Raw genomic sequence first — 21046 nt, 5'->3', positions numbered from 1 at the left:
CTCATTCATTTTGGGAAAAAAAAAAAAATTTGCTCCAACAACACAGGGAGACAAAACGGTCATTATGAGAACCAGCAAACACATACTCTTGCTTGTGGACAGCAAGATGACACTATGGAAGTAAGCAGTACCATTACAGAGGAGGAGATGGCTTTGGGAATGATACTGGCTGTTGTTGGTATTACCCTAATGCCATCCAAAAACCAATCTTAATGCTAAATGGCCAATCAAAAGAATGATGATCTTCCTTGTTGTTATGATACTGGCTGTTGTTGGTATTACCCTAATGCCATGTGACTCCTACTCAGAATGAACAGATTTTGTTAAGTGTTTCCTGTGACCATTTTTACAGTGATGGGTTAAAAAAGTAGTAGAAATTAGCATAAATTATTTGTCAGTCATTTTTTGCACTATACATATTATATTTTGATTTAAATAAAGTGATTTTTTAATTGTGTTTGCTGTGTTTTTGTGATCAAAATGAATATTACCTTGCTGCAGTAAGGACATTCACCAAACATGATATTGAAGCTTTGGCGACTGGTGGGCAGACCTCTCAGCCACTGTGAAGACAAATATAGAAGAAAAAGAAGAAATAAATCAATAAAAAATTAAATAAATACTATGACAAAATAAAAACTGCATACTGGTCTCAGCATGGTAATCTATGATTGTTCTGGTGTTTACAATACTGTTAAACTTTTTTTTTTTTTTTGGTATGGGCTGAGGGTCAGTGTTTCTGATTGCTGAATCTGAAGCGCTTACCTCATAAAGACACACTTGATGGAAAGGCCGGCCACATCACGGGTCATTGCAGACCTTATCTGGAATAGCTGACTGAAGTCGATAAGAGTAGTAGATGCCACATTCAACACTGAAACTCTGTGTATACACAACAACAAAATGAGATAAGGTTTCAAATGTACAAGCTTTCAATAAAGGAAAAAGATATCTTAGTGTACCCAGTAATGACATTTCTGTCATCACTTACTCAACTTTGTGTTGTTTCAGATCTGTATGATTTTCTGTTTTTCTTTGGAACACAAAAGGAGAAATTTTGACAAATCTACCAGTTATTCTTATATGCCATTACAACAACTGGGGATATAATCTTTTAGTTTTCATATAAGATGTGTATAAAAGCAGCATAATAAAAGTGATCCACTCATACAATATATCCTAAGTCTTTTAAAGCTAATGTGAGAAAGTTTTTTTTTTTTTTTTTTTTTTTTTTTAAACCGATAACCTTCCTTCCCAGTAAGAAGAGTTGATGTTAATTAAAACTAAAACTTCTGTAATTTAAATAAAGCTGTATTAAGTATTAAAATATAAATATAAGATGCAAATTGAACATTCATAAAAGCTTGCCTGGGCAACTGAGTCTATGAGTTGAATTTGTGAATGAATCATTTAGACTGGTTTTGTGAACTGGATCAACTGATTCAATGAAAATATTCAGCAACTCTAAAAAATAAATAAATAAAAAATGCACTGATTTTCAGTAAATAATAAATTTGATTAGTACTTCTCACTGACTTTTAAGATCCTTTGTAGGAAGTATGGACTACTTTTTAAAACAAATCTTAATTTAAATCCAGTCTCCATTCATTGCATGGTTGGTAAATAGTGACCAGTACTGTACACTGAAACAAAATTTCTCCCGTTGTGTTCCACTGAAATCATTCAGAAAGTCATGCAGGTTTGGAATCACATGATGGTGAGTAAATAATCACTGTGAGTTAATGGTGAAAATATATATAATTATAAAAATATTACATTGTACCCCTGAGTCTGATCTGAAATTCTGGATTTGAAATTCACTCTCCCTGCTGGTGCACGGCAGCGGCTCATATTTGTTCCCTGAGGGTGAGGAGACTCAGGTGGACTCATCAACTCTATATATGCTTGACCCCCTCTTCACAAATCCCCCCATGCTTCTGCTCTCTTCTCCTCCACTGTCCGTGTTTGCATATTGCTGTTCAGATAATTAGAGGCTTGTTTTTCTTCCTGAGCAATCCATTAAAAGGATGGAAGATAAAAATTTCAACATCTGGTCAAGAAAAATTTTCTCGCTTCAGAATGTTAATGATGGTCAAGCATTAATCTGCGGTACAGACTGTGAATAAACACTGCGCCCTTTCAACCCCCGAGCTGAAAGAGAGAAAGAATAAAAAATGCACACAAGGAAAAAAGATAAATGGTGGAGCTATGATTAAACAGCTCTTGATAGTGCTGAAGATGCTGCCGCCTTTGTTATTGTAATGATCTTATCTGTAAACAACCCAATTAAAGGAAATCCGTACACACCTCTCCCAATGATAAAAACAAAAAGAGAAAAGAGAAAAGATAAAAAAATCCCTGCAAGCTTCAAATGTGATGGTGCTGTGGAACTAATTGTAAGTGGCAGTGTATGAGATGAAAATATGCAACGTACAGATTTTTCGTGGGTGGTAGGCGATGGAAATTCTATCTCCAATACATCCTTCATATTCTGTAGGACACTGCAGTCAGGGTTCCTATGAGGAGAGAAGGAAATCAGACCTTCATACACTAATTAAATGCATACAGTCAAGTCATGATGGTATAATGAATACAGCTCAGTGATTACTGCCCAAAAAAATCCAGGATATCACTTTGAGAATCAACATTCTGGGCCAAGACATTCTCACCATGTGGTTTCTGATTCATTTTACACTGTAATACAGATATCCACTGAACAATATGTGTAGCATGCACATGGAATGGCAAATTTGCATTGAAATATGGAACATCCACTTTGATTCCTCGTTAATCATGTTCAACCTCCCTTCGAAGAAAAGTAGTCGGAATCAAACAGAAATATATAATTATTTGCTTACCATAAATGCATATTAGCATTCAACTTATTCCTTAAAGGAGTGACAACTGAAAGACACAAGCAAGGGTTATAATTACAGAATTATAGTGAGAAAAGTCAAAAGTGCAGGTGCTTCAGTATTAAGTCGATTCTAGCAAAAAACAAAAAAAAAAAATTTAATATTTTGAAATATTTCGATTTGGTTCAAAAAAAAAAAAATCATAACACATTTTAAAAAAAAACTACATTCATAAATAATTTTTCCTCCACCTTATTAGTAAAATAAAATAAATTAAAAAAGACAACATGTATTTTAAAATAAAAGTATTTATTTCTTAAATTTTTTTTTTGAATGGTAGTGTATATTGTTTAAAAATATATCTATATGAAGTTGAAAACAAAATCTTTTTTTTAACTCTATAAATTATTATTATCTGTTCTTAGAATATAATTTTAAAAAATATAAAAATATAAATACATAAATACATAAATAAAAAAATTAAATCAAAAATAGTTTAACTAATTATTAAAACATTAACTATATGTCAACTATTTTTTATTTATTTACTATTTAATAAAATAAGTATGTACATTTAAACATACACACTTATTTATGTTTTTTTTTGTAATAATTATCTGTTCTGTCAAATCTTCAATTATTCAGTATTAAAACATACACACTTATTTATGTTTTTTTTGTAATAGCAATCCACACTGGACATCATAATGTTTGCAAAGCACCGTGGGACAAAAATGCTATCGACATAAATCATATCAATCAATCTGCATGGCAAAAACAAGCCCGAGGGAGTGTTGTATATGAAGGCAAAAACGGCGCTCACCCCCCTAATGTAGCCGAGCAGTTTCAATTAACTCTACCTCATCTCTCATTCAGCGTTCCTCACCTGATCAGAGAGCACTGACAGACAATGCACAGCCGCGTCATTTCTTACCTCTAATCTCTATTCTCTCGAAGAAATGCCACAGCAGAGCAGGCAAAAGAACAGGGCATTTCCCATTGTGACAAACAGTCTGACAGAAAGGGAAATATTCAAATAATTCAAATAAAACGTGCTCATCATGGCTGTTCCACCCGAGAGATCAATCTGGGAGGAACGTGATAGCCGCACTCTCTGTTTGTCATTTGTAAATGCAAAAAGCAATATTTCTGTCTGACCCCGCGCTTGGAGGGTCCGTGACTGCCACCGTCTTGACTACTGAAGTGTGGATTTAATATCAATGAATAACATTGCTAGGCAACTGACAATGTGTTCTGTGTGCTATTGTCAGCCAAGCATGACCTTGGATTTAAAGAAACAATCACGGCAGCTTAAATAGTGCAAACTGACCTCCATTCCAGCACCATCTCACTCGGATTCTAAAAGCACATTGCGCCGCAAACATATTGCGGGCTGTCAGCTCGGCCGCTCCAGCTGTAGCAGTCCTGTCTAAATGCAGTAAAGCATTTACAGCATGTGCACTTATGTACGGAGGTAATTGAAAAACAAGAGCGTGAGAGGGATGTACGAGTTTCTCACATCCGCGCTGCCTCTCACATGCAGGAAACCATAATAAAAGCTGTATTCAGATAAACAGAGAGATTTGCAGATATGAAAAATGCCTACCGTGCTCAGCTCCGAGCAAACAGCACTCCGGCAGCATTTTGGGGTGTCTGGGGTCAATTTGTACCTTTATTGAGACATTGTTTCCTGGGGAAGAACAGCGATATGGCAGCTTAATATCACAGGAAATGATTGTGGATGGGTATAGTTGGATGGATGGCGGGTGATCTGCAAATAATGAGATTCAAATGTAGCAATATGAATGTAATGTTACCGATGGCGATCCTTCTCATGGAGTCTGCTTTTGTGGGTTTTTCTGGTTCCAGTACCCACGTCTGCTTATCTATCTCATCCAGCATCGACCAGAACTCAGACAGAGCCTCCACATTTAACAGAAACTGACTGTGGACATTGGCTAAGGTGCTCTGGGTGTAGAAGAAAGGGCAATAAATTAGTCTCAAATGTTCTTTTCCTGCTTGAGAGGTGGTATTTGGTGGTATTATGTTCACCAAAAAATTTAATTTAATTTTTAAAATTCATTATTTATTCACCCTCATGTCGTTCCAAACCTATCTAACTTTCTTTTTTCTGTGGACCAAATTTTGAAATGAAATATTTCTTTGTTCTGTGTTTTTTTTTTTTTTTTTTTTAGGCTTTGCAAGAATACTGTTAAGATGCAGTCACATTAATTTTGACTAAAATATTTGCCTGCAAAAATGAGCTGAACGGTCTTAAATGTGACCACACCTTCAGTTGATTAGTCTGCTAGCTTAATCTGTACCCTATGATTTTTTTTTTTTTTTGCATATCACGTTTTTGATTGATCAGAAACAAAAAACAAATACCCACATCATCACTAGCATCACCCAACCAAATACAAAAAAAATAAAAATATAAATATTTTTTGTTCCACTGAATAAAAGGAAAAATTATATTGCATAGACAAGAAATATATATATATATATATATTTTTTGTTCCACTGAATTCGTTGCATAGACAAGAAATATATATATATATATATATTTTTTGTTCCACTGAATAAAAGGAAAATAGCATCAGATCTTTTCTTCTTGGCGAATAGTGTGACATACATACGAGTGTAACAGATTATTAGAAAAGAACAAAAGTTTAAGATGGGGACTTGTGCACTAAATGGACTAAATGATTGGAAAAGTCGGCCATACGTCAGCAGAAACAAGTCTGTCATTTTACCAGAAGATCAAGTTTTGATTTAAAAAAACTAAAATAACATCATCGGACAAATAACATCTATTAGAAAACAGACAAGTTGATTAAATTTCATGGCAACTTTAAAATGATCTGCAGAGAGACAGCGAAATGATTTTATTGACCAAATTTATACATGTGAGTGCATGATTTCTGCAACAGCATTTGAAACTACTTTTGCCAATAAACAATAGTCATGCAATTAATCGATTATCATATTTTAATATTTGATTTTTTGTTTTGTATTTAAAATCCAATTGGCTCAAACATTTCAGCTTGAATGAACTTGAAGCCTCTCAGTCAGTGGTTGTTCTCTTAAATGTTTTTCCGAAGTCCCTAGACGCTAGAAATAGTATCCTTTTAAATTTGTGTGCAGCTCTTGATCTGCAGGAACAACAGGGTTTTTTTTATTTTTTCTGACATTGGCTAGGCTGTCTTTAATAACTCCTGAACACTTCTGCATATGGAAAATGTTGATACTGTCCATATGTCTGGTTTCATATCACTGCTTTATACAAACTCTTCAGCCCTCTGCCATCAACACTCGGGGAGGAAAAAGAAAAAAGAAACATTCCCACTGAAGTCTTGCCAAGTCTTCATCAACTACCTGTCAACAAACCATTGATTAAAGCACCAACCAAGAACAAATCAAAGATAAAAAGTGAATGAACAGGAAAAGACCAAAACTCATACATCAGCAAACAGGAGAAATTCAGCAATAGAGCATAACGGCTTCTTCTAATTCTAACATACACAAACACAGTAGGCCTCTGTTTCCTCTGGAGCTGTCCAGTGGTGAGGCAGAGCTAATGGTTTGAGTATGACCGCTCATAATTGATTCTGCTTTGGCCACGGGTTTAACATCCCGAACAGGATTACACAAGCTCCCAGTCTGGATCAAACATAATTGGTGAGGCAGAGCTAATGGTTTGAGTATGACCGCTCATAAATCACAGCTGATGATTGACAGCTGATGGGCTTTGGCCCTGTTTCACTCCATGTTGTCAGAGTGAGGGAGCACAGGTCGCCCACACTGCTGTGACCTCAGATCCACACTCTTCGCTTTCCACCCGGCTGCCAATTCAAGGTCTTTAAAAACGGAACGCTTTAGTCTGGACACCAGATCCAATCTGCTCAAAGCCACGACCACTGCTTTATTTTTAATCATGATAAATATGAATAGGCTTAGTTAGCATCAAAAAAGGCAACATCTGAAATTCACTTTTTGTATGTTATCAAAACTCTGAATATATAAAATGATGCCACACTAAGTGCCCATATGATATAAGCACTGTAAGTACACACTGCTGAAGGTAAATTTTCAAATTCAAAACTAAATGAAATTTGTTATGCTGCGGCACCCAAGAAGCAGTTGGGGGTTCGATGCCCCGCTCAAGGGCACCTCAGTCATGGTATTGCCGGCCCGAGACTCGAATATATATACTGTATATATATATATATATATATATATATATATATATATATATATATATATATATATATATATATATATATATATATATTCATGCGCACATAGACATAGTTTTGCAGTGATTCAAAGGAAAACTAGATTGATTTTAGATTACGAGATGTTAAATCACATCAACAGTAATTTTGAAGCACTGTAATATCTCAACAACATAATACAGGCAATCTCAGCTGATTTAAGAGGGACAGGACTAGCCACAGATCTCATGTGTTTTACTTTAGTCACATAATTTGTGTGTGCTGATGTTGATTATGTGCTTGATTCTCTGATACATTTCCATACATGTTAAATTGGAGAGCACAGAGTCAGAGCTGAATGGAGCAGCCAGAGCTGGTAATTGAACATAACAAAACAAATCAAATTACTTTTTTTTTTTTTTTTTTTTTTTTTTTTTTAGATATGCAAACAGGAAAATCTGAAAAACAGCATAGTAATCTGGATAAATCTCATCTTTCTTAAGACTAGAACATATTAATGTGAATGAGATTTTTCCTGATGCCACACAGGATATGATGCTTTGATATAGGAAGGACAGCATAAAACAAATATGATGAGTCATTGTGCCAATACAGCACACACAATTTAGCATTGCACAGGTGCAAATACGCAGCAATTATTTCCCAATTAATGCCGGTTGTGTGATTATAGTTATGCTTTTATTTAAATATATGGTGCGGGCGAGATGTCCCCATAATTGAATTTCTCTTGGAAATGTTCCCGAAATGTGGAATGGCACAATGGATTCCTCCCCAGTGAGGTGACAGCATGCTTACTGTTCTGTTAACTCTCCCAATTAGGTCCGTCCTCATAATGTTCAATGGTGCATTTTCAGTCATTTAGTGAACAAGTGTCAAGTAAATAAATCAATAATTGCACACAGATAAATATGCATTCCTAAATGCTCATAGTCTATAATTGTGATGGTTAAGGACCCACCACGTAATGCTGGGCTAAACAAATGATTATTATTCAGTATAACACACAATACATAGTTGAAAAGTCATAAATGACCTCTAAATGAGTACTACTCTTCTTTTACAGTACCTTAGAGTACAATATAAACATAAATGTAGAGGTCCTTCTCAAAAAATTAGCATATTGTGAAAAAGTTCATTATTTTCCATAATGTAATGATAAAAATTAAACTTTCATATATTTTAGATTCATTGCACACCAACTGAAATATTTCAGGTCTTTTATTGTTTTAATACTGATGATTTTGGCATACAGCTCATGAAAACCCAAAATTCCTATCTCAAAAAAATAGCATATCATGAAAAGGTTCTCTAAACGAGCTATTAACCTAATCATCTGAATCAACTAATTAACTCTAAACACCTGCAAAAGATTCCTGAGGCTTTTTAAAAACTCCCAGCCTGGTTCATTACTCAAAACCGCAATCATGGGTAAGACTGCCGACCTGACTGCTGTCCAGAAGGCCATCATTGACACCCTCAAGCGAGAGGGTAAGACACAGAAAGAAATTTCTGAACGAATAGGCTGTTCCCAGAGTGCTGTATCAAGGCACCTCAGTGGGAAGTCTGTGGGAAGGAAAAAAGTGTGGCAAAAAACGCTGCACAACGAGAAGAGGTGACCGGACCCTGAGGAAGATTGTGGAGAAGGACCGATTCCAGACCTTGGGGGACCTGCGGAAGCAGTGGACTGAGTCTGGAGTAGAAACATCCAGAGCCACCGTGCACAGGCATTTGAACCAGAAACAGCGGCAGAAGCACCTGACCTGGGCTACAGAGAAGCAGCACTGGACTGTTGCTCAGTGGTCCAAAGTACTTTTTTCGGATGAAAGCAAATTTTGCATGTCATTCGGAAATCAAGGTGCCAGAGTCTGGAGGAAGACTGGGGAGAAGGAAATGCCAAAATGCCTGAAGTCCAGTGTCAAGTACCCACAGTCAGTGATGGTCTGGGGTGCCATGTCAGCTGCTGGTGTTGGTCCACTGTGTTTTATCAAGGGCAGGGTCAATGCAGCTAGCTATCAGGAGAGTTTTGGAGCACTTCATGCTTCCATCTGCTGAAAAGCATCCATAGCCCCAAAAACACCTAAGCATCCCCACACTCCAAAACACCCCAAGTGCCAAAACTATCGAAGCATCCTGGGCCTCCATAACACCTCAGCAGTGCCACAGGCTGATTGCCTCCATGCCACGCCGCATTGAAGCAGTCATTTCTGCAAAAGGATTCCCGACCAAGTATTGAGTGCATAACTGAACATAATTATTTGAAGGTTGACTTTTTTTGTATTAAAAACACTTTTCTTTTATTGGTCGGATGAAATATGCTAATTTTTTGAGATAGGAATTTTGGGTTTTCATGAGCTGTATGCCAAAATCATCAGTATTAAAACAATAAAAGACCTGAAATATTTCAGTTGGTGTGCAATGAATCTAAAATATATGAAAGTTTAATTTTTATCATTACATTATGGAAAATAATGAACTTTTATCACAATATGCTAATTTTTTTAGAAGGACCTGTACATGAATATGGTAATCATTCATTAACACTGTATAGGGTTGAATCAATAACACAGTTTTGGTTATTGGTATCTCAATATAGCTAATAAATGGATACATTTGACAAGGAATTTAGACCATTTAGCGCTCATAAAACAAAATTAGAGATGTCAATATATTCAATAATTAAATGGCAATCATTTACAGTTAATTTAGATTTCTAATTTCTATCATTGTTTTGTAGTTGACATGTTTAGGGAAACAATCAAATAATAATAATAATAATCAATATCGTTATCTCTTATGACTATATCTTATAAATAGCTTTTTCCTTTATTTGTCAAGCATCTGCTAAAGAACTAAATGAAAAAAGTGCTAAGTATATTTTTATTAATATAATAATTATATATATTCCAGAACTCAAGAACACATCCAAAAGACAAACATAAAAAAATAAAAAAATAAATAAATATGTGTGTGTGTGTGTGTGTGTGTATATGTGATATTACATAGTAGAGACAGTAAAGGAATTTCATTTACATTTACAATATTACTGTTTTACTGTAGTTTGGATTAAATAAATGCCACTTTGGTAAGCATATAACTTCATATGACTTTTAAAATATCTAAACGACCCTAAAAATTTGTTATATATATATATATATATATATATATATATATATATATATATATATATATATATATATATATATATATATATATATATTATATATATATATGCTATTTAATTTTTTGAAACTTAAAAATTCATGCAGTGAGTATTGTTTTTCTTTGTGCACTCCAGGAGTCGGACTGGGTGGCTGGTTGAGTGTAAATCCCGCTGAGACACACCTGCACTGCTGTGTCCGCCACCAAACAAAGAGCACACCCCGCCAAATCTCCTGATCCATATTAACATTACTCACAAACTCACTGACTCTCTCTACCCATCAAAATATATCACACACACACACACACACACACTCAGTTGAGCGCAGGTAATCTTTACTCATTCAAATGTACGTGAGAGGCAGGCAGACAGGCCTTTCTCTTCCCTGAACAGAGGAGATGCATCAAGACATCAGCAGCGCAGCGGGACTTCAGCCGACAGAAGGCTGCTATGTGCTGAGCTGGTCTTCTCTGTCAGAGAGCCATGTTCCACTGCCATCCCTCACCCAACACAACACACAACCCTCCCTAACTCACAGCACTGCTGTGCAATATGCCAAGTCTCTTTCATCCACCTCAAAGTAATTGGAGCAAACGTATGACTGAAGAGGAGCCTGTTTTTCAGGGGAGGCGGCGAAAACATAGGACGATGATAAAAAGAAAACGACAGTGAAAAATGGGTCTCCGTTCTCGCTTTTAATTGTTATACATAAAAGGAAACTCGTCGAGGCTCATTAGAGGCTGCGAACATATGTAGCTTTCCAGATCGCCATCCTGTCAGTTTATTTGGCACAATTTGAGCCTTTGTGAGTGGAGTTATTGTTTTTTATGGAAACAACATCAAAGTGGCGGTGGAACAGAACACCTTTTAACAAGAAAAACACATCTTCAAATGCCAAAAAGAAAAAAACTTTGTTAATTAAAAACATTGCACTTTAATTGTAAAATTTAAAAAAAAAAAAAAAAAAAAAAAAAAAATTTTGGTAATATGATAAAAAGCCAAATCAACTTTTCAATACCAATTTGTTCTGTTCAAAAAATGTTAAGTAATTTATGACTACCTCAGTGGCCCACATAATGACCAATGGAACAAAGGAGATCTGCAGAAAACTCTGGGGCCTCAGTTGGATACTAAAAAGAGAGAGAGATATAATCATAGTTTAAAACAGTATACATGGTAAGCAAGTTGTAATTTAGCAGGTGCATCATGTTCTTATCACTAAAAATGTTAATGGAAGTCTGGAATGGTGTTTTTACATTTATATTTACATTTAATCATTTAGCAGACGCTTTTATCCAAAGCGACTTACAAATGAGGACAATAGAAGCAATCAGATCAACAAGAGAACAACAACGGTATACAAGTGCTATGACAAGTCTCAGTTAGTCTAGTACAGAACACGTAGCCAGGGTTTTTTTTTTTTTTTTTTTTTTTTTAAGAATATGATAGACAAGAAAAGAAAAGGTAAGTACTAGTATTAGTATTAGTTGGTCAAGTGCAGGCGAAAAAGATGAGTCTTTAGATGTTTTTTGAAACTGAGTAAAGACTCAGCTGTTTGAATTGAGATCGGGAGGTCATTCCACCAGCTGGGCAGTGGGCACAGTCCAGGAAAAGGTCCATGAGAGTGATTTTGAACCTCTTTGGCATGGCAGCACAAGGCGTCATTCACTTGCAGAGCGCAAACTTCTGGAGGGCACATAAGATTGAACTAATGAGCTTAGGTATGTTGGTGCCGTGCCAGTGGTCGTCTTGTAGGCAAACATCAGCACCTTGAATATGATGCGAGCGGCTACTGGTAGCCAGTGTAACCTGATGAGGAGAGGAGTAACGCGAGCTGTTTTTGGCTCATTGAAGACAACCCTCGCTGCTGCATTCTGGAGCGTTTTACAAATATTAAAGTGTAAAAGGCAAGATGTAGGCAAGCATTAATGCTTATTACTGTGCTTTGTTATGTATATAATTATTAAATATCATCCTTCCTTGTGTTTATTTAGTGAAAAACATTTTTTTAGTAAATTACAATATTACATAAGATCTCTATTTCAAATTGATGCCGTTTTTTTTTTTTTTTTTCATCAAAATACTCCTGGAAAAAAAAAAAGTCACCATTTCCACAATAATACTGAGCAGCACAACTGTTTTTAACATTGATGATAAGAAATGTTTCCTGAGCACCTAATCAGTAGAATTTTTTTCTGAAGGATCATGTGACACTAAAGACTGTAGTAATGGCCGCTTGAAATTCAACATTGCCGTCACAGGAATAAATTACATTCTAAAATATATTCAAATTGAAAAACAGTGATTGCGGTACTATTGTTCTGTCTTCATTTTGGTAAGGCTTAAGGAGCACACAAGACTTGGAATAATGACAATGGTTTATAAATTGAATACTAAACAGTAGTGCATATTATATACAACATTATATAACATTTATATTTAAAAATAGATAATAGATGAATAAAAGTACTGTTAAAACTATTAATAATACACTTATAGTAATAAAATTACTAGGAAAACTTACCACATCTGAAGACCTTTCTTATTTAGCCTCTTTAAGCTTGAAATTCTCTTACATGTTTCCACGCTTCAACCAATAAAACAACTATGTGTATGACCCCACAACCCACATTTCCACCAGCAGCAGAAATGCCTTTACTGGCTCCTGTTGAGTAAGCTGCTGCTGGGTGACGGAGGGCCTACTGAAAGGTGCCCAGCTCTGAGAAGATGAGCAGATGTGAGGTATTTTTAGTACCTATTATGTTTAGTAACCCAGGACGGTGGGCGGCTATTTTTTATCTAATCAGGACCCCGAGCAGGACGGTGGGCAGGTGGGCACAGGGGGCTTTTCACGCCCTGCTGAATCTAATCAGGACCCCGAGCAGTGTCCGCAAGGAGCCACTGGCATCGAACAGCCCGACTTTCAGACTAAACCACTCACACGCCACAATTTTCTGCTTCTTCTGTGGGCCCTGTAATCACCTTATAATATGAACCTTGTTCTTGCTTCGACAATTTTCACTCTCTCACCTCACCTATCTCACAGCTACATAACCAAACACAAACCACAAAACACCATAATAACATAACTTATTATCTTATCCACTCCAACCCAACACAACATCACACCCCCACCTAACCCACATCACAACCCCACAACACAACAAAATTCACAGTACATTAGTAATATTAGTGTTACTCCGACGCTCCTTCTACAGTCTAAAAATCTTGATACAGAAAGCGGTGTGAACTAGTCCAGCCATCTGTGACCCACAACAGTCTAAAAATCTTGATACAGAAAGCGGTGTGAACTAGTCCAGCCATCTGTGACCCACAAAAAATCAGAAATTTGCAAAAATTATTCAAAATTCACCATTGCTAAATTATAGTTTAAATATAGTTTTAATACAGCCTTGATGAGCACAAGAGATAAATAAATCTTATTTATTTTTCTTTTATAAATAATCATACTAAATTATTGTGTTAAACTGACAAACCTAGTTTTTACTGAATGCCTATCCTTTAAAAAAGGACCATGCAAAACTGATCATAAAATAAAAACTGAGAGAAAATAAGAAATGAAATAGGGCTTGACCCTTGGCTTCACCTTGGACTTGAGCTTGACTGTAATGGCGTGTTGATGACCTGCAGAGTCCTCTGCCTTCAACTTGAGTGTGCGGAACTCTGCATCGATGAAGAGCATTCTGCCAAAACAGATCAATAGCACCACAAATGGTTTTGGTTGATTTCTTCATTTAAAGATGCTCCTCAGACCTATACAATTCTTTCTCCCAGCCAACAGTGCTGAAAGTCTTGAATCGACTACAGCGTCCACAGCTGATTTATTGCTAAAATTCCAGCACTTCACATGACACTTACATTTCAGCAGCATATTTACGAGTCGTGTTACAGCATATCGCGGTTAGTCCATTCATGCACACTTTGCTCTAAGTGTTCCCATCGGCTAAAACTGCAGGATCACATATCCACATTCTGTCCCTAAGCACTTAGATCCACATAAAAACTCTGGGAGAAGAACTTCTACACTTTTATTTTTTGGCTCAAATTTTATTTTAATTTGTAAGACCAACAGAAAGCCTGTATGTAAGCTAAGTGAATGCAAATGTAGTAATGTACAAAAGTACAGCTGCTATTTTATAGATTTTTATGAATGCATTTTATTACATTTAAAAAAGTGCTTTGTTAGCTTACTTTAAAACCATAAATGGTGACATTGGTGGTAACATTTGTGAAAACTAGTTGAAATTTTTGATGAAAACATTGACAGATCCACCTACAAACTATCTTTTCTTTCTCTGTTCCAGTGTTCAAAATGTCCTTAATGCTCTGTGTTTTTCTCTCACAACCCATGAAGCAATGGGATAAATCTTTTGCATCGCATTCAATTACATGAGCTTTTGGCACAAAATCACACCAATCATTCATTTCCTCAAAATTGTCATCTCTTTTCTGAGCTGGAATCCCATTTAGCCACTCTGCATTCTACAGGGATCTCCCGCCACAGTATCAGGCCTTGCTGGCGTTCACCTCAGTTGATTGAAACAGCTTGACGGCTCGATGTCTTGCTGGGAGGATTGATGAGAGCATTACATTTGCAACTAGAAAATCAGCTCCTCTCATAAATGGCGAAGGAACATTTGGCATGTTTGGATACAAACAGGCCATAGATGATAGAGTAAAGCTATACAAAAAAAAAAAAACGAAGAGTAAGATGTGGAAAACACAAACTCTAATACCGTCAAGGCCACTTTTGCGAAGACTTTTCATCACAACTTTCCAGATATGCAAAAAGCAAGCTGCTGAAAATAGTACAGTTATTCCATTCTCACAGGTGCCACCAGGGATCATGGGTTTTAAGATATATCTGCTGGCTAGAGTGAGATGGTGAGAAGACCAGCCAATAGGAAACCTGCTCAGGTGTCATTATCTTGGTGGGGTGTTAAAAGACCACAGCTAGAGGCCCCGTGCTTCTCTCTCATACATGTGCAAGGTGTGACAACCTCTCACCAAGGCTCCCATGCACCAATTGTCTAAAAAAAATCTGAACCGTTTCAGATGACAAACGCAATATCTCACAGTAAAATGGGAGCAAAATGGGATCAAAGTCAAAATATTCAAGTTCCATTTTTTTATGACCTAATGCTTTACTGCGATATTCCAAATAGCATACTTGGACTGCACTATAAAGCAGCCAGAGACTGATGTTTTGTAATTTTCTAAATATCTGACTCTTTTGAACTATTCTGGGGATAAGAGGGGAGAACAGACGTGACCCCATCTATACAGTAATTAACAGTAAATGTGGCTTCTTCAAGGCAACCAAAACTCATTAAAATGACCAGGTTCTGCGGCACTTCCCCCTTCCTAAACCAATCAGGGTCCGCAACTGTGCCGGACTTAAGGCTATTAACAGAGACACGAATTAAGGATCTTAATTAATCTCAAGTGCATTTACAGATAGCGCTGGTGTATAATACTTCTGACCGCAATTCAGGTCTGAAATGTGCACCTTATTTCCAGCCTAACTTTTCAGCCTACATCTTCCCATTAAACTTGAGAGTGGGTCTCCAATTAGACCAATTTGCATTTGTTAATATCATAATTATATCTTTGGACATTAATAGAAAGTGGAAAATGAGAAGCCTAGTGAAATCACAGCTTGATACGTGGCTGACAGACACCACATTAGCCTCTTCTATTACAAAGCAAGAAATCTAACACGCTATTAATATCAAACAATAGTAACTACAGTAATCCAAAAATATCCTAAATGTATTAAAATAATGAAAAGAACACAATGCAATGTGAGAAGCACTAGGCCACTAGAAACATCATACTTATCCCATCCTAAGATCTCAATATTATGGTAATATGATGCTGAACAAAACATTTATTCTAATTTTGGGACTCATTTGCTTATTATGGTAATATGATGCTGAACATTACATCATGTATAACATTTGTCACCATGAATATAGTAATGTCCAACTCTGAGGATAAATTCTGCAATATTTTAAGAATATTTACTAATACTGTCTTGAGTTCCAGGAGAAAAGCCATCAAATTAGCTGAATGCTGTAACCTCTGTTCAAAGAAAATAAATAAAATACAAACATTGTGATTAAAGTAGAACATACAGAATTTCAAAACCAGCACCTGCCATTTGACTAATGAGAGTGACCGTTAGAGTTAATTATTAATCATTTTAAATTCATAAGAAAATAATGAACTTTAACTAGTTAGGGTACCGCATAAATCTAGGCAGGGCAAATCATAAATCTAATCTTTTTACCCTAGAGGCATAGGGAAAAACCCCCCCCCCCCCACCATGCCAAACATTGTGTGTTAATTAAGATGTATTTCTATAATGATGAGAAATAGCTGCAAACTATTTCCTTTTTCTATTGGACCTGCTTCACAATATGTTGATAACCATAAAGTAGCCTTTTCATTTGCCAGCAATAATGCAATCTGCAAAACAATCAAAGACAGGCACAAGAAAATAAAATAATAATAGTAATAATATTTGTTGGAATTGTGTGTGTGTGTGTGTATATATATATATATATATATATATATATATATATAATATATATTTTATTTAACTCTTTTATTTGACTTGTTATATATAACAAGTCAAAATAAGAGTTAAAATGACAACGATAAAAATGTACTGTTTATATGTGACTTAAATATAATGGCTCAATATTATATACACAAACTTAACTGGAATGAAAAAGTTTTTCAGTAATTTAAAAGCGCTTTGGCAACTTTATAAAAACGTACAAATATTAAATTGATTTTACAATATTTTGTTATAAGTGTAATTGAGTTGTATTATTTAAATATTTATGATATTTTACATATGACCATATCTTGTATATGGTTTAATGTTCTTCACGTTGATTGATATATATGCTGTTTACATTCTCTGTTATCTTAATAAAAAAGGCAAATACAATATACACAGAAATAACATTCAATGGACATCACAAGAAAAACTACTATTAAAGACATACTATTTCAGTCATACTTTGCCCGTTTCATCTGCTGATCAGGCGGTAGAGATATTCTTATCCTGAAGTCTTTTTCCTGTCAAAGATTAAAAAAAAGAGAAAAATGTGACACTTGTGACAATCGCTTGACTGGAAGCCTATACAATTCACACATTACACTTCCACACTGTAAACGCAGCTGACAACCTACGCTGTCTTCTTTAGCATGACTGTGTACTGTGATGGGAAACTTTCTTACCAGTAACGTTACTGTGATGAACCCGTCATAGACTGTCTTCTCCTTATTAAGCGAAATGATCATAGGGCTTTCTCTCGTCAGCAAACAGCTCATGATGAAAAATAGGTATGTCAAATCACGAGCTGAATATAAACCGCTAGCTAAACACCCATGTAGATGTCTCGACAATAAACTAAACCATATAAACACAGACTAAAGCTTTACAGGCATATAAATTTCAGTCGCTGCAGTCAGAAGCTTCTTTCACTGTTGTGATACAGGCAAAGCGAAAGTAACTTCCCGCGAAAAGACTCAAGCGCTGCTGACGTCATTAAAGTTTGAATGACCGAACTTTATTTGAATAAATTTGTAACAGAATTTAACCACTTAGGGCCTGTTTAATTGTTAATATTTGAATAACCAAATCTATCACTGCAATATTTCGGCAGTGTGCACGTCTCTCAAAATCTCGTGATGTTTAGTATTAGTTAATCATCTGATGGATGTTTATATTAGCTTATTTCAATTAAAGAGGACGCCTTTAATTAAAATCAAAACAAGCAGACTACACACAGTGCGACAGGTAGGTCAAAACGTCCCGTGTGACGCAACGTTATTCTAGGAGCATTAGCAGCACTAAAAACGCTGTTTTATGACTTCAGTCCTTCAAACTAAAAATCTAGTATCATGATATTTTTGTTTTAGGCTATCTGTTGGGTGAACAAGTGACAGCAATAAACCCACAAGATATAGGCTAGCCAATATAGGGAAGTCGTCACACGTTTTTGAAATCATACATTGTGGTAGTAATTATTTGTGGAAATCGTTCGATGCTATTTTAACTTAAACTTAACATTTACATTAAATACAAAAAAATAAACATATTAATATTAAATTAAATAAAAAAAAAAAAAGAAATATAAAAATATAATAAATCTACATCTTATTTTTTTTAAAATGAATGTTTTTAGATTATTATTATTATTATTATTATTATTTTTATTTATTTATTTATTTTTTTAGATTTTAAGATTATACTATTTTATTATATTCTATTTTATTATTTTTAATGTATTAAGTACTTTTATCCATGTTGTCCCCTTGGAAGTTTGCTGAGGCTCCTCAATGGCCACCTAGTTGAGAACTGGTTTAATGCATTTTCAGTGTAAAATTAAACAAACTTTTGAATATTTGTTTTAACTTGGTAAAATGGTGGAAATCTGTATCCAGGATTATGGTGTAGATCAGTTTAGTCACATGGTGGATTTTTTTTGTTTGATCAGTTCATGAAAAGGTTTATTCCACCCCTTTCAATCCAACTGAAATTTAAATTGGTTTTAGCATTTTTATTCCGCTTTAGGTGTTTACATGGAGCCTTTTCATTCAGATTGGACTATTAAACTGATTATAATCAGAATATAATGCTCCATGCAAATGGGCTGTATGTGTTTATACAGAAACTGATTCTGAGAAATGTTCATTGGGCTAAATGGTGTGACATGTAGCCACAGTCTCCAGATTATCAGTATATATTAGTTGTTTTCTGACAGGTTTCCTTTGTGGGAACACTCCACTTAAACATTTCTTTTAGACCAGGGGTGCTCAAACTCGGTCCTGGAGGGCCGGTGTCCTGAACAGTTAAGCTCCAACCCCAAGTAGACACGCCTGAACCAGCTAATCAAGCTCTTACTAGTCATACTAGAAACTTCCAGGGAGGTGTGTTGAGGCAAGTTGCAGATAAACTCTGCAGGACACTGGCCCTCCAGGACAGCGTTTGGGCACCCCTCTTTTAGACTATAGCACCTGTTTTGTATTAATACTTGAGTGAAAATATAAAGAGTGAAAAATAACTTGTCCTTGCCATTTTCTGCTCTGATGCTGTGCAGATGTCTATGGATGGATGTTTTAATGTCTAATTTCTCCTTCATTAAACCTCACAGGCTCTAATATGGAGTGTTTTTTTTTTTTTTTTAATCCAAAAATGCTCAAATATTCAGTAAGCAAACATGCATCATTACAGCCCTGTATTGGAGTGTGTGATTGTATATTGCTTGTGTAGAGTGTCAAGCGTGCGTGCTACACATTGTGCCTGGAGAGATTGATGTTTTGTCATCCACCTGCTTCTAAGCTGTAAAAGCAAGCGCAGCAAAGGCAAACCTACCCAGCTTCAAAATCCAAACAAAGAAATCTTAGTGGGCTGTTTACATATCTGTGCAAGGATATCTGTGCTTGTGTTGACGGGGTGCTAGAGTGGCTGAGAGATCAGTCCCCGCACAATGGGTGAGTGTTAAATGCTTTTTTTGTTTGCGACAGTGAGGAACAATTTAAAGCGATTTTGGCTCTGGCTGTGGTTTGGAGAGGGTGAGTCTGGCAACCTCACATAGGGAGAGAGAGCGAGAGAGAGAGAGGTTCCTATTTCCCTTCACGTGGAGATTGCTACAGTCCGACACTGCACAGGGTTAATGGCAATCCTGAATAAAGGATTTAAACAATTATGCTTTTCGGAATTGATGGAGAAACGTGGATCATTTCTTTTCTCCTGCTTTTGCCTTATTCCTGCAGCATCTGCCTTTCTTTTATACCTTTTGAGGAGCGTGATCTATTGTGCATTGTTTATCTCCAGCCATGGTCATTCCTCTGGAACGCAATTGGCTGGAACTACATCGTGTGGGTCTTGCTCCCTGCTTTTTTTCCCTCTCCCTCTCTCTAACAGATTCTTTTGAAGCGAGACAAGAGCAGGGGTGGCCGATTTATCGTGCCTCTCTCTCTCCTTTCCATGCATTCATCTGAATGAGAATAAGGAGCTATTGTTCTTTTCCGATCTCGGTAGACAAGCGTTAATGCTGTTTTTATGAACCGGTTTGAAAATATATTGTTATTGCTAAATTGTGGATCGTGAGATCCTTTTTTTAGGTGATGATTTATATAAGCTTCCTCCAGTTTTTCATATAAGATCAGATTAGAACATGCTTGATTGTAAGGTGTTCCTGCATTTCTTTTTTTTAATTTTTTTTTAGTGTTTTTAAGTTTTAGAGGACATTTCAGAAGAAAAAAAAGACTATATTAAGAATATTGTTTTTGTTTTGTTGTTGTTATTATTATTATTATTATTATTATTATTATTATTATTAATTATTATTAGTAGTAGTAGTAGTATAGAGTATAGTATTTATTTACTAATAGAATAACGTTATTTTTTATATATATATATAGTTTTTTTTGGGGGGGGGGGTGATCTATATGGTAATTTGAGAAATTCTTCAAATATATTTTTTGCTATTTATATAGTTTTGAAATAAGCTTTTTATACCTATTTATATAATTTTATTATAGTATGTTATATATTTAAAGTCTAGATTTATTGTTTACGTTCTCAGCACTGAACACCTGTGCATACTAAGCAGACAGCGAGAATGAACCACGATGTTGTAGACTTTGGCATGTGTATTAGTTGTAGCTTTACCAGAGCTCCCATAGCTGCCCATTATATGAATGACTGGTGTAATGAGACGGATCAAACCTGGTGCTGAGCTGACCAG

The 21046-nt window shown here is 35.6% G+C and overlaps 1 long non-coding RNA gene and 1 pseudogene across 8 annotated transcripts in view; one reads left to right on the top strand and one right to left on the bottom strand.

Moving 5' to 3' along the window:
• Window positions 1-186: 186 nt before the first annotated feature.
• On the bottom strand, window positions 187-18222 carry LOC109057109 (annotated as a pseudogene).
• Window positions 18223-19506: 1284 nt separating this feature from the next.
• LOC109058721 overlaps window positions 19507-21046 on the top strand; it is a 261589-nt gene continuing 260049 nt past the window's right edge. For 2 of the 8 annotated variants that reach the window (XR_006161501.1, XR_006161500.1), the window contains exon 1: window positions 19512-19787. This is a non-coding gene — a long non-coding RNA (uncharacterized LOC109058721). Of the gene's footprint in view, window positions 19788-21046 lie in introns of all 8 variants that reach the window. The other 6 variants (XR_006161506.1, XR_006161507.1, XR_006161505.1 and 3 more) reach the window with 4 other exon arrangements.

The sequence above is a fragment of the Cyprinus carpio genome, chromosome A13 (genome assembly GCF_018340385.1).
Source record: "Cyprinus carpio isolate SPL01 chromosome A13, ASM1834038v1, whole genome shotgun sequence".
Taxonomy (NCBI): Eukaryota; Metazoa; Chordata; class Actinopteri; order Cypriniformes; family Cyprinidae; genus Cyprinus; species Cyprinus carpio.
The sequence above is the reverse complement of the archived record's forward strand: the minus strand, read 5'-3'. Positions and strand labels throughout refer to the sequence as shown.